This window comes from Pleurodeles waltl, chromosome 4_1 (assembly GCF_031143425.1).
Source record: "Pleurodeles waltl isolate 20211129_DDA chromosome 4_1, aPleWal1.hap1.20221129, whole genome shotgun sequence".
Lineage (NCBI taxonomy): Eukaryota > Metazoa > Chordata > Amphibia > Caudata > Salamandridae > Pleurodeles > Pleurodeles waltl.
In genome coordinates, this window is record NC_090442.1 from 20,091,020 (window position 1) to 20,101,209 (window position 10,190).

Genomic DNA, 10,190 nt, shown 5'->3' on the forward strand with positions numbered 1-10,190 from the left:
CCTTCAACGGCGGGTCAATCCCAGGATCTTTCTGTAACCTCATCCCCCGTTGCTACGGAACCCTCACTTTTGCTCATCCTACAAGCTATAAAACATTTACAAGAGGAAGTATGCAGTGATAGTCATCGTGCCCATCTTGCATCTAAATAATTACAAGGTTCTATCAAAACGTCAGTAAAACTTGTTTTGAAATTGGTGATCAGATTTCCACTGTTGAAGAGCTAGTCGATGTTCTCAAGACAGATGTTGGGTCTCTGAAGGTCCAGCAAGATTCCACAGATATGCAGATGACAAAGGTGATGTGGAAAGTCAAACATTTTGAAAACCGTCAACATAGGAACAACCTAAGATTTCTCTGGATTGCTGAAGGGGCTGAGGGAAGTAATATCCATTCTTTTATGTTGTATCTACTGAGAGGGGCATTCTTTGAGCTCTCTCAGTGGGATTGGGACTCAGAGGTTCAACAGGTTAATCGGTTCCCCCGCATGTTAAAGAAACGTTGAGATACAGAACCTGAAAAACGTAGTGCTATTCTTGTGTATTTTGGAAGCTTCCTCTTGCGGCAAGCTGTCTACAAGAAAGCACGGCCTAATGCCAAAAGAGAGCTTGATAGGCATTCTTTCTTTGTTGGAGTGGATTTTTGCCATGCCACAGTGGAGCAGCGGTGGCATCTTAGACAGCTTTTTAATCCATTTCAAAAACTTGGAAGTCAAATTTTCCTAGTTAACCCTGCTCGTCTAAAAGATGTTTTCAGGGTAAACACTCACAATTGTGTTTCAGAAATAAAGGCTCAAGACTATTTAAAGGAGCTCTCTGCTGGTGCCATGAGTGGGACTAAAGAGAGTTGCCTTAGGAGGAAGTCACAAGATGAAACGATGTGCTGTGGTTTAGAAATGGTCTTAAAGGGTGGGAAAAGGGAGGTGAAAGTGGGCTTACAATCGGGAGACATCACTCAGGTTCTGATTACTTTATGTAGGTGGTGGGGGTGGGAGGGAGTGGGGGGTGGGGGTGGGCAATGGGTATGTTGGGTGAAGGGTGTGGGAGGGTGTTGGGTGGGGGGCTGGGGACAACACAGGAGGTTGGTTATGTTTTTTTTTAGCTGGTGTAAATTTGTGTAAAGTGCTGGCTTAGTCATGGGGGGACTATTTTGTATTTGGTCTATTTTTCAACGTTCATGTAGATCTTTATCATGTGTAATGTTAGGGTAACTTCGGTCAACATCTGCGGGCTCAATGATTGGAAAAAAAGGCAAAGGATCGCTATTGAGCTCCAGATGTTAAAAGCTGACATTTTATGTTTCCAAGAGACACATGTTGAAGGTAGGCAGAAAATTCTTGATTCTTTTGGATTACAGTTAGTGAAGGCGACTTCACAAGAGGTGAAGATGAGAGGAGTTGCAATCCTTGCTAGGCACCAGCTTTGTAACTCTAAATGAACATGGATAATAATAAGGGGTGATGGTCCTAACAGAATATCATTCTCCAAACTGAGTATTTACACTTTGTTCCGTGTAAGGACCGGATGACAGGCTTAATAACGAAATCGCTCTGTGGCCCGACCAATTATTGCCTATGCTGATGTTAACATAAATGTTACTGCGGATTGGGTTTTGGAGTGTCTCAAAAATTATCCTGGTGGAAAGCCTAGGGTGTTCTGGGCATAATTCCTTTTTTCACAGTAAACACTAGGACACAAATTGTGAATTATATAATAGAAAATTATGTATATGAAGATATGGTATCCTAGATATTAGATAGCTGTCCCCAAATCTCCTTACCCTTTAACTTGAAAACAAACAATGTGATTAGTAACAGCAGAAAATAAAACAAATGTTTAGAATTATGGTGCAAAATTACAGTATAGGAGGAATGGGACAGCCCAAGTGTTAAAAATTTAATAAGTTTTAAAAATGCCAGAATGTAAAAAAAAGTAACAAAAAAACTACATGTCCCAGAATGCTGTAGTAATCAGATAAACATAGGACTATATAAATTTTGGGAAAAAGAGACAATGGCTACCTGTGATCAAGACCTTTGTTGGTCGAAACATGTTAGGTGGTGGAAGCACACACTTTTTTCAAATAAAGAAGCTGATGAATGGACTTCCTGGAGTGTGATGTTCAATTTTTGTTGAATGATTTACGGGGGTCTGGCCGTCAACTCCCACATCGGCACCATCAGAAAGAGCGTGTAAACTGGTATGCGGCCATTTGGTGATAATTAGAATAGCCTGTGGCGCCTGATAACGTGTAAATAGACACCCAGGAGCTAACAGCTCTGAAGTGGAAAAGGATATTTTGAAATGGCAACATCGGAAACTTGGTAGTCGGATCTTTCTCAGTAAACGCTAAATGTCACGGCAACCATATGCTGTGAAAAGGCAAATTGAAACAGAAAAAACGAAATGTGGAAAAACATCCTCAATGCTAGGAAATGCTGAATACAACTGCAGCCATACACGCTATGGAGGTGGCGCGCTAAACGAGTGGAGTCGGAGGACGTTTATCGAGTGGGAGTCTCCCTCCCCAAAGGTATGTGAACGGAACCGATGTATGCCAAATGTTTTAAACTTTGTTACAATATCGATGCAGTCTAAAGAATTGAAGAGACCTTGAAGTTGATAGCTCGAAGAAAGGAGAGGATGAATCAAGTATAGTGTGCCAACACCCTGAGCTTTCATGTTAAAGACATTGAGTGATTTTAAAAATAGGCGGCGAGTTATATAAACTGTATGAGGTCTATAAATGGTTTAAAACAGCGGATATGAAGTGTCCAGAAAATTAATTGAATAGGTGGACGTAGTACGGTGCAATATATGAATCAGAAAACATCTGGTGATATTTAAAATCTGCCTCAGAGACAAGTAGTAGCAAGAGGAGCAAAACATAAAGGTTGAATTGTATTATAATTCTCATTACAATACAACATAGGATAACAATATTTAAATAGGAGATTTACGCAGTAAACCTAGTCAAATTAAAATAAAGAGATTGTACTGAGTGCACCAACAGGATGGAAGTGAGAGCAGCCAAAAGGAGACAGAAGGCGCAAGCAATGTTTTGTGGAGACAGTACCACATCTACAGTTATAGAAGCAACAAGTAAAAAAGAAAATGTATATACTTTCAAACAGTTATTTTGGCGACTGGAAACACTTTTAAAAAAGGAGATTACAAAAAGCTGGGAAATTATAACATTGGAAAAATATATTGAAGTAGGCAGAATACCTCGAGGTCTAAGAATTTTTACTTTACCAAATCAATCGGATACCAAACCTGAGATGCTACAAGAGTGGGGAGAGAACAGCATGCAATGTTCTAAAAATATGATTCTAATAATTGTAAAGTATGCTAAATTAAGTCTGGATGTAATACTTGAACAGATAAACGATGTAGAAGAGGAAATTAAGAAAATGGGTGAGGACGCAGAAAGTAAAAAATGAAGACAGTCGATGGAGAACAGACGTGACAGATATGAAATGGAAGTGGAAGAAAGGAAAGAAAGAACATTTGTGAGGGATGAGCAAGATTTTCTCAATGGAACAATATTAACCTCTGCTAAAGGATTTGATAATCTGAAAAAACAATATGCTTCAGGGAAACTCAACGACTTTAGCATCAAATGAAACTGTGAGTGAATCAGATGTAGAAACTACGGAGAAAGACCAACCATGTACATCAAACACAGGGAAAACATATTTTTTAGAGGAACTGCTTTACATAGACCAAAGAACCCCAAGACACAGAGGTTGAAGGAAAAATCATGTTCAAGGACAAAACATACGAAGGGGAGAAGAAGAAATAGGAGGAAGAAGATACCAACTATGGGAACGTCAGAAGAAATAGTTTCAAAAACAGAGAATAATGATTTGATAGTAAACCTATCAAACTATGAGTTAACAACAGAAGAACGGAAGGTACTAAATAAAGGTTTGTCCTTGTTTCCAGAAATACATTTTGACTACACAGAATTGCGAATCGATGTATACAAATTTGTTAGAAAATTAAAAAAAAAAAATTGTGAACATGGACATTAAGAATGATTATGAGGTACAGAGAAGCACTAAGGGCACAAGTTTAAGCATTGAACAGATACAGGATTTGAAAATGTGTTATAACCTTATACATAACCTAGATGAAGAAGCACTCTCCAAAACTGAGATTTTGGAAATGCTGGCTATAAGAACTGACCAACATCAATATAGCTCATTGAAAACACAATCGGAATTTTGTCAAATTTTAAGTCCTGGCAACAAAATTGATATTTTCCACAAATTAGTTGTAAAAGATCTGGACAAACTGAAAAGAAACATCAGGAGGGAAGAAAGGAGAATTTAACAATAAATGAATGGAAAGCCCTGCAACATCTAAAAAAGATAAATACAATAGAAAAAAAACAGCTGACAAGGGAGGAAATATTGAATACACAAGATTACAAAAGTGAGGCATACAAACAATTGAATGATACAAAGAACTATCAAAGACTAAAAAAGAATCCCATTAATGATCTTACCAGAAATTTGGGAGATACGATAAAACAATGGCGAGATGAAACCCTGATTACTGAGAATGAATATCAATACTTATACAATGAGTTTCCAGTTATACCGACAATTATTTTCTTTGCCCAAAATACACAAAACATTAAAAAATCCACCAGGAAGACCTATCATATCAAGCTGTGGTACGTTATATGAAAATATGTCATCTTACATTGATTATTATTGGGCAACCATGGTTCCAACATTAAGGCCCTCATTACAACCCTGGCGGTCGGTGGAGAAGTGGTGGTAATACCGCAAACAGGCTAGCGGTAAAAAAAATGAAATTACAAGCATGGCGGTGACTGCCATGCCAAACCGCCACTTCTCCACTCCTAAAGTTAAGGACTAAGATCCCGTTTGGCCTGAATGCTGACGAAGAACTCTTTGTACACTTATGAAGAAAGGAAACAGGAAAAAGATTAAAGAAAGTAAAAATCAATTAAAAACTTTCTAAAAAACTTTCTGATGATAAAACCATCTCAAAATCTATGTGAGTTGATAGATGATGAAAAAGACTAGGGGGGTCATTACGACCTCAGTGGTCTTTTTTCAAGACCGCTGAGGGACCGCCATGCGGAAGACCGCCTGTGCAGGCGGTTTGCCGCTTGGCCTATTATGACCGTTGGCAGCTCTCCGTCCCTTTACGGACGGAGAGCCGCCAACAGCCATACTGGGGGGAGGCGGGGAAGTGGAGTTTGCTCCACCTCCACTGCCACGCCAACAGAACACCGCCCAGCGAATCACGTCCTGTGATTCGCCGTGGCGGTGTTCTGTTGGCGGTGTTGTGTCGGCTGAGCTGCACCCATGGCTCCCATCCCCTCCCGGAGGATCGACGGAACAGGTAAGTCGATCATCCGTTAGGGGAGGGGGGGTGGGGGGGGCGTTGGGTGTTGTGTGCGTGCATGGGGGTGTGCGTGTGTGTATGTAGAGGGGGTGTGGGTGTGTGAGTGCGTGTATGCTTGCAGGGGAGTGTGTATGGGAATGAGTGCGTGTATGTCTGTGGGTATGTCTGTATGGATGTGTGCGTGTATATTTGAATGTGGGTGTGCGTGTCTGACTGTGTGTGTGGATGTTGGCATGTATGTCGGGGTGTGTGCGTGTGTGTGTTGGTGGTACCTGCATGCGTGTCGGGTGTGTGTGAGTTATGTGATGTTGGGGGTCGGGGTGGGGAAGGGTGCCCTGCCACCTTTGGGGCGGTGGCAGGGGTGGTGGGGGGTGTAGGGGAGGGAAGCGGGGTGGGGGGTGGGGGAGACCCCTATCAGTGCCTGATAGTGCTTACCGCTATGGATTTCATGGCGGTTCAAACCGCTGGAAATCCACGGTGGTAAGCCGGGTCCTAATACTGCCGGTGGTACAGTGACGGCCGCCGGGCTGGAGACCCAGGTCTCCAGCCCGGCGGGCGGAACGGAGAACCGGCAGATGACCATGGCAGTAACCGCCATGGTCATAATTCGCCAAGGTAAGACCGCCAGCCTGTTGGCGGTCTTACCGCCGGTTCTCCGCCATCCGCCAGGGTCGTAATGACCCCCTCGGTATTTTATATATTGCCACCTATGTAAAAAAATCAATACTTTGGGTGTTTGGGAGCAACTCTGTTTCTTACTCCCACAATTATTTACAACAATTGCTAGAAAAAGATTAACTAGGATTTTTTTTCTTTAGATAAAGTGATTTGGAGATACTTTATTCCTTAATTCCTTTTTTTCACAGTAAAACACTAGGACACAATGGTGGTCATTATAAACATGGTGGTAAACACCACCCCCCCAGTAGTGGCGGTTAATACCGCCAACATGCTGGCGGTCTGGACCGCCAAATAATGAAGCCAATGAGAAAGAAGTAGCAGTCCATCCACACACACCCATCTTTGTAGTCCCAATGAGGATGGAGGAGGCTGCCCACAGGACGGCGGAAAGGTCCTACCCGGCCACCAAATAATGAAACACAAGACTGCCATCAGTTCCGGGGCGGGAACCACCGCCAGGCAAAGCATGGCGGAAACAAACAATATAAAGGGACACACTCACTGGAGGCACACGCAACACGCCGATGCAGACATGGAGAGAGAGTTGGATATAATGCCAGTTCAGCTCCTTGTCATATACCTCCAGGACCGTGACCGCAGACGAAGACAGTAAGTATCGCGACCTAGTATACATGGGAAGAAAGGGCACAGTTACACACCCACCCCACCTACCCTGCAACACACTCCCAACCCCTCCCCCATCCCAAGCCATACATATCAAAACAAGATGTACTTACCAGACACAAGCCAACAAAGACCTGCACCAAAGTACACACGTGTGCACACCACACCCCCACAGTTAAACGCGGAACATCACTATATTGTGCCAACAGCACTACTGGGCATTCAAATTTATTCACATGGAAAAAACATAGGCCCATATTTATACTTTTTGACGCACAACTGCGCCAACGCAGTTGTGCGTCAAAATTTTTACAGCCGGCTAACGCCATTCCAACGCGCCATGCGGGCGCCTTATTTATGGAATGAGGTTAGCCGGCGTATGGGAATATTGGGGTTGTGCGTCAAAAAATGGGGCAGGTCAGGTCTGAGGCAAAATTCAGGCCTCAAACCGGATTTGCGCCATTTTTTAGCAAAGACAGGAGTCATGCCCCCTTGCCCAATGGCCATGCCCAGGGGACTTATGTCCCCTGGGCATGGTCATTGGGCATAGTGGCATGTAGGGGGGCCCAAATCAGGCCCCCCTATGCCACAAAAAAAATCAGAAACAAATACTTACCCGAACTTACCTTTACTTCCCTGGGATGGGTCCCTCCATCCTTGGGTGTCCTCCAGGGGTGGGCAAGGGTGGCAGGGGGTGTCCCTGGGGGCAGGGGAGGGCACCTCTGGGCTCCTTCCGAGCCCACAGGTCCCTTACCCTGACCCAGGGTTTAAAAATCTGCGCCCATCAGGCTGGGCGCCGTTTTTTAAGGCCTGCACCCTCCTGTGCGTCAAAATGACGTCACAGTATAAATATGGGGCACAGGCCTTAAAGTCATTTTTTGGAAGGGAAGGCCTACCTTGCATATAATTAACGCAAGGCAGGTTCCCCCTTCCAAAAAATGGCGCACATGGTGGAACTTTGACGCCCGCTGCGTCGGACGTCAACGTATAAATATGGGGCAGGGTTTGCGCCGAATGTGCGTCAAACATTTTGACGCACATTCGGCGCAAACAGAGTATAAATATGCCCCATAATGTCCAAATAAAGCCATTGGCCAGTCAGTTGTAAATACCCTGAAGGGCCAAAATAGGCCGAACTTGACTCCCACATGTACAAAGGGTACTCCACTTGAAAGGGGCATCAATGGGGCAGCCAAGCACCTCGTGGAACAGGGGCAGTGGGCGGCAGGGGTAGGGACTTACATCTGGAATGGTGGGCTTGGGCTTAGGTTTTGGAGGTGGAGGTGGTTTGGGCTTGCCCTTGGAAGGAAGGAGAGTGGGCTTGAACTAGGGGGTGGCAGAGGGACCTGGGGGCAACACGGGGCTTCTTCCTACCTGGGGAAGGGGCATGGAATGGGAAGGGTGTACTGGGGCAGACGTGGTCATGGAAGGAGAGGACTGGGCGAGGAGATGGGCATGTTTAGGGACGAGATGGGGTGAGCCAGTGGGTTCAAACAGGTCAATACAGGAGAGGAAAAGCTTTGAAGGGGCAGTTGGAGGGGATTTGGAGGCAGGTCTGGGAGTGGAGGTTGAGGGGGTGTCTGTATCAGGTGTAGATGTGCCGGACATGGATGCAGGTGCCTGCAAAGTATGCTGATGTGTGGTGGAAGTGTGTGGTGTGGATGTGTGTGAATGTTTTGGGAGGAGTAAGGGTGGACACAGTGGGAGAAGACAGGCTGCCAGTGTACATGTATGTTGTCTGGGTGTCTGCAGGTCTGGTGAGTGTGCTGCAAGTGTCTGTCAATGTAGTTGGGGGTGAGTGCAGGTGTGGTGTCTAGGGTGCATGTCTGGATGTCAGATGTTGTGGTGACTGCATGAATGGGGGCAGCAGCAGTGACTGAAGGGGGGCAGTGTGTGTGGGTGTGCATGGCGAGGGGACAGACAGGGTGGCGGGGGGGTTTACACACTGGGGTTAATGGATGTTGTGTGTGCCTTGGTATGTTGGGTGTGTGCCTGCCTGTGGTGGGAAGTGTGCTTCTTGTGTATTGATGTGTGTGCATGGCTGTCTGTATGTGTGCTTGGCATGGGGGAAGGGAGTGGGGTGCTGGAAGGGATAGAGGTGGTGGGAGGGGGGACGGAAAGACCAGGGACACTGGCTGCCATCAAAGAGGAAGCCAGAGCCTGGAAAGATCTCTGTAGGCCAGACATGGCACTGTGAATGCCTTCCAGGAATGCATTGCATTGCTGCATCTGGGATGCTAGCTCCTGGATGGCATTCACGATGGTTGTCTGCCCTACAGAGATGGTTCTCAGGAGGTCAATAGCCTCCTCTGTGAGGGCAGCATGGCTGACTGGGGCAGGGGATGAGGTGCCTGGGGTGAAGGAGACGCCCACCCTCCTGGGTGAGCGGGCACGGGCAACTGGGTGGGGAGCAATTGGGAGGGCAGTGATGGCATGGGGTGGCGGAAGATGGCATAGAATGGGTGTGCCCAGTAGGGTCCGCCACCACCAGGGAGCTCCCATCGGAGGAGTAACCAGAGTCACTACCTCCAGTGGTAGTTGCCTCCCCCGTGGTACTCTCCTTGCCCTCCAACCCACTGTTCCCCTGGCGTCGCTCGACTCTGCCTCCTTGGAACCGTGAGCTGCTGGATCCCCACTTACCAGTGCCACTGCTCCCTTGCTAGATGATGCTGATGTATACAAAGGACACAACAGCACAGGGGTGGAGAGACAAAACAAGGGAGAACTTTGTCAAAAACTGAATATATGTACATCTCAGACCCACACACATTCCTATCCAGGTCACACACCTACATGCAGCACCTACAACATACGGCATGACTGTGCCCCTGACTAGTGGCCATTACCCCAGAATACACCACATTACCCACAGGAAACACAGACCTGATACACTGTGTGGAGTACACCCATGAGAGACCATGCCCACCAATGCACTTACAAGTCAATGAGGCCACAATGCATACCAGATGAATGAAAGGGGACCCCCCATGTGCCTATGGAGACTGGCCAAACCAGCCGTCACACCATTCCAGGGACATTCAGGGGGCAGCACTGCAGGAACACACCTGTGCAGGTGCCTGGCACTAGGATGCATACATACCACAGCACCAACATCCATCCATCAAAGCAGTATTACAAAAGTGATGGTAATCACCCCCTTGTGGCTGCTGTGATGCCTTCATGTGCACATCCATATCAGGATAGGCCACTGCCAGAATGCAGGGTCCGACGGGAAACCCTTCCTCGTTGGGAGGCCTTCCCCAGCTGGGCCTCTCCAGTCTTCCTGGCCCAGTGCCTCAGGTCCTCCCACCGCTTCCTGCAGTGGCTGCTCACTGGTTGTATACCCCCAGAGTCTGCACCTCCCTGGCGATGGCTTGCCACAGGCCTTTCTTTTGATGGGCGCTGACCTGCATGGGACACACAGAACAAAAAAAACAGACATCAGTACTTGTGCACCGAATACAAATGCCATGCAGTTCATTATGAAATGGCCATTGTTG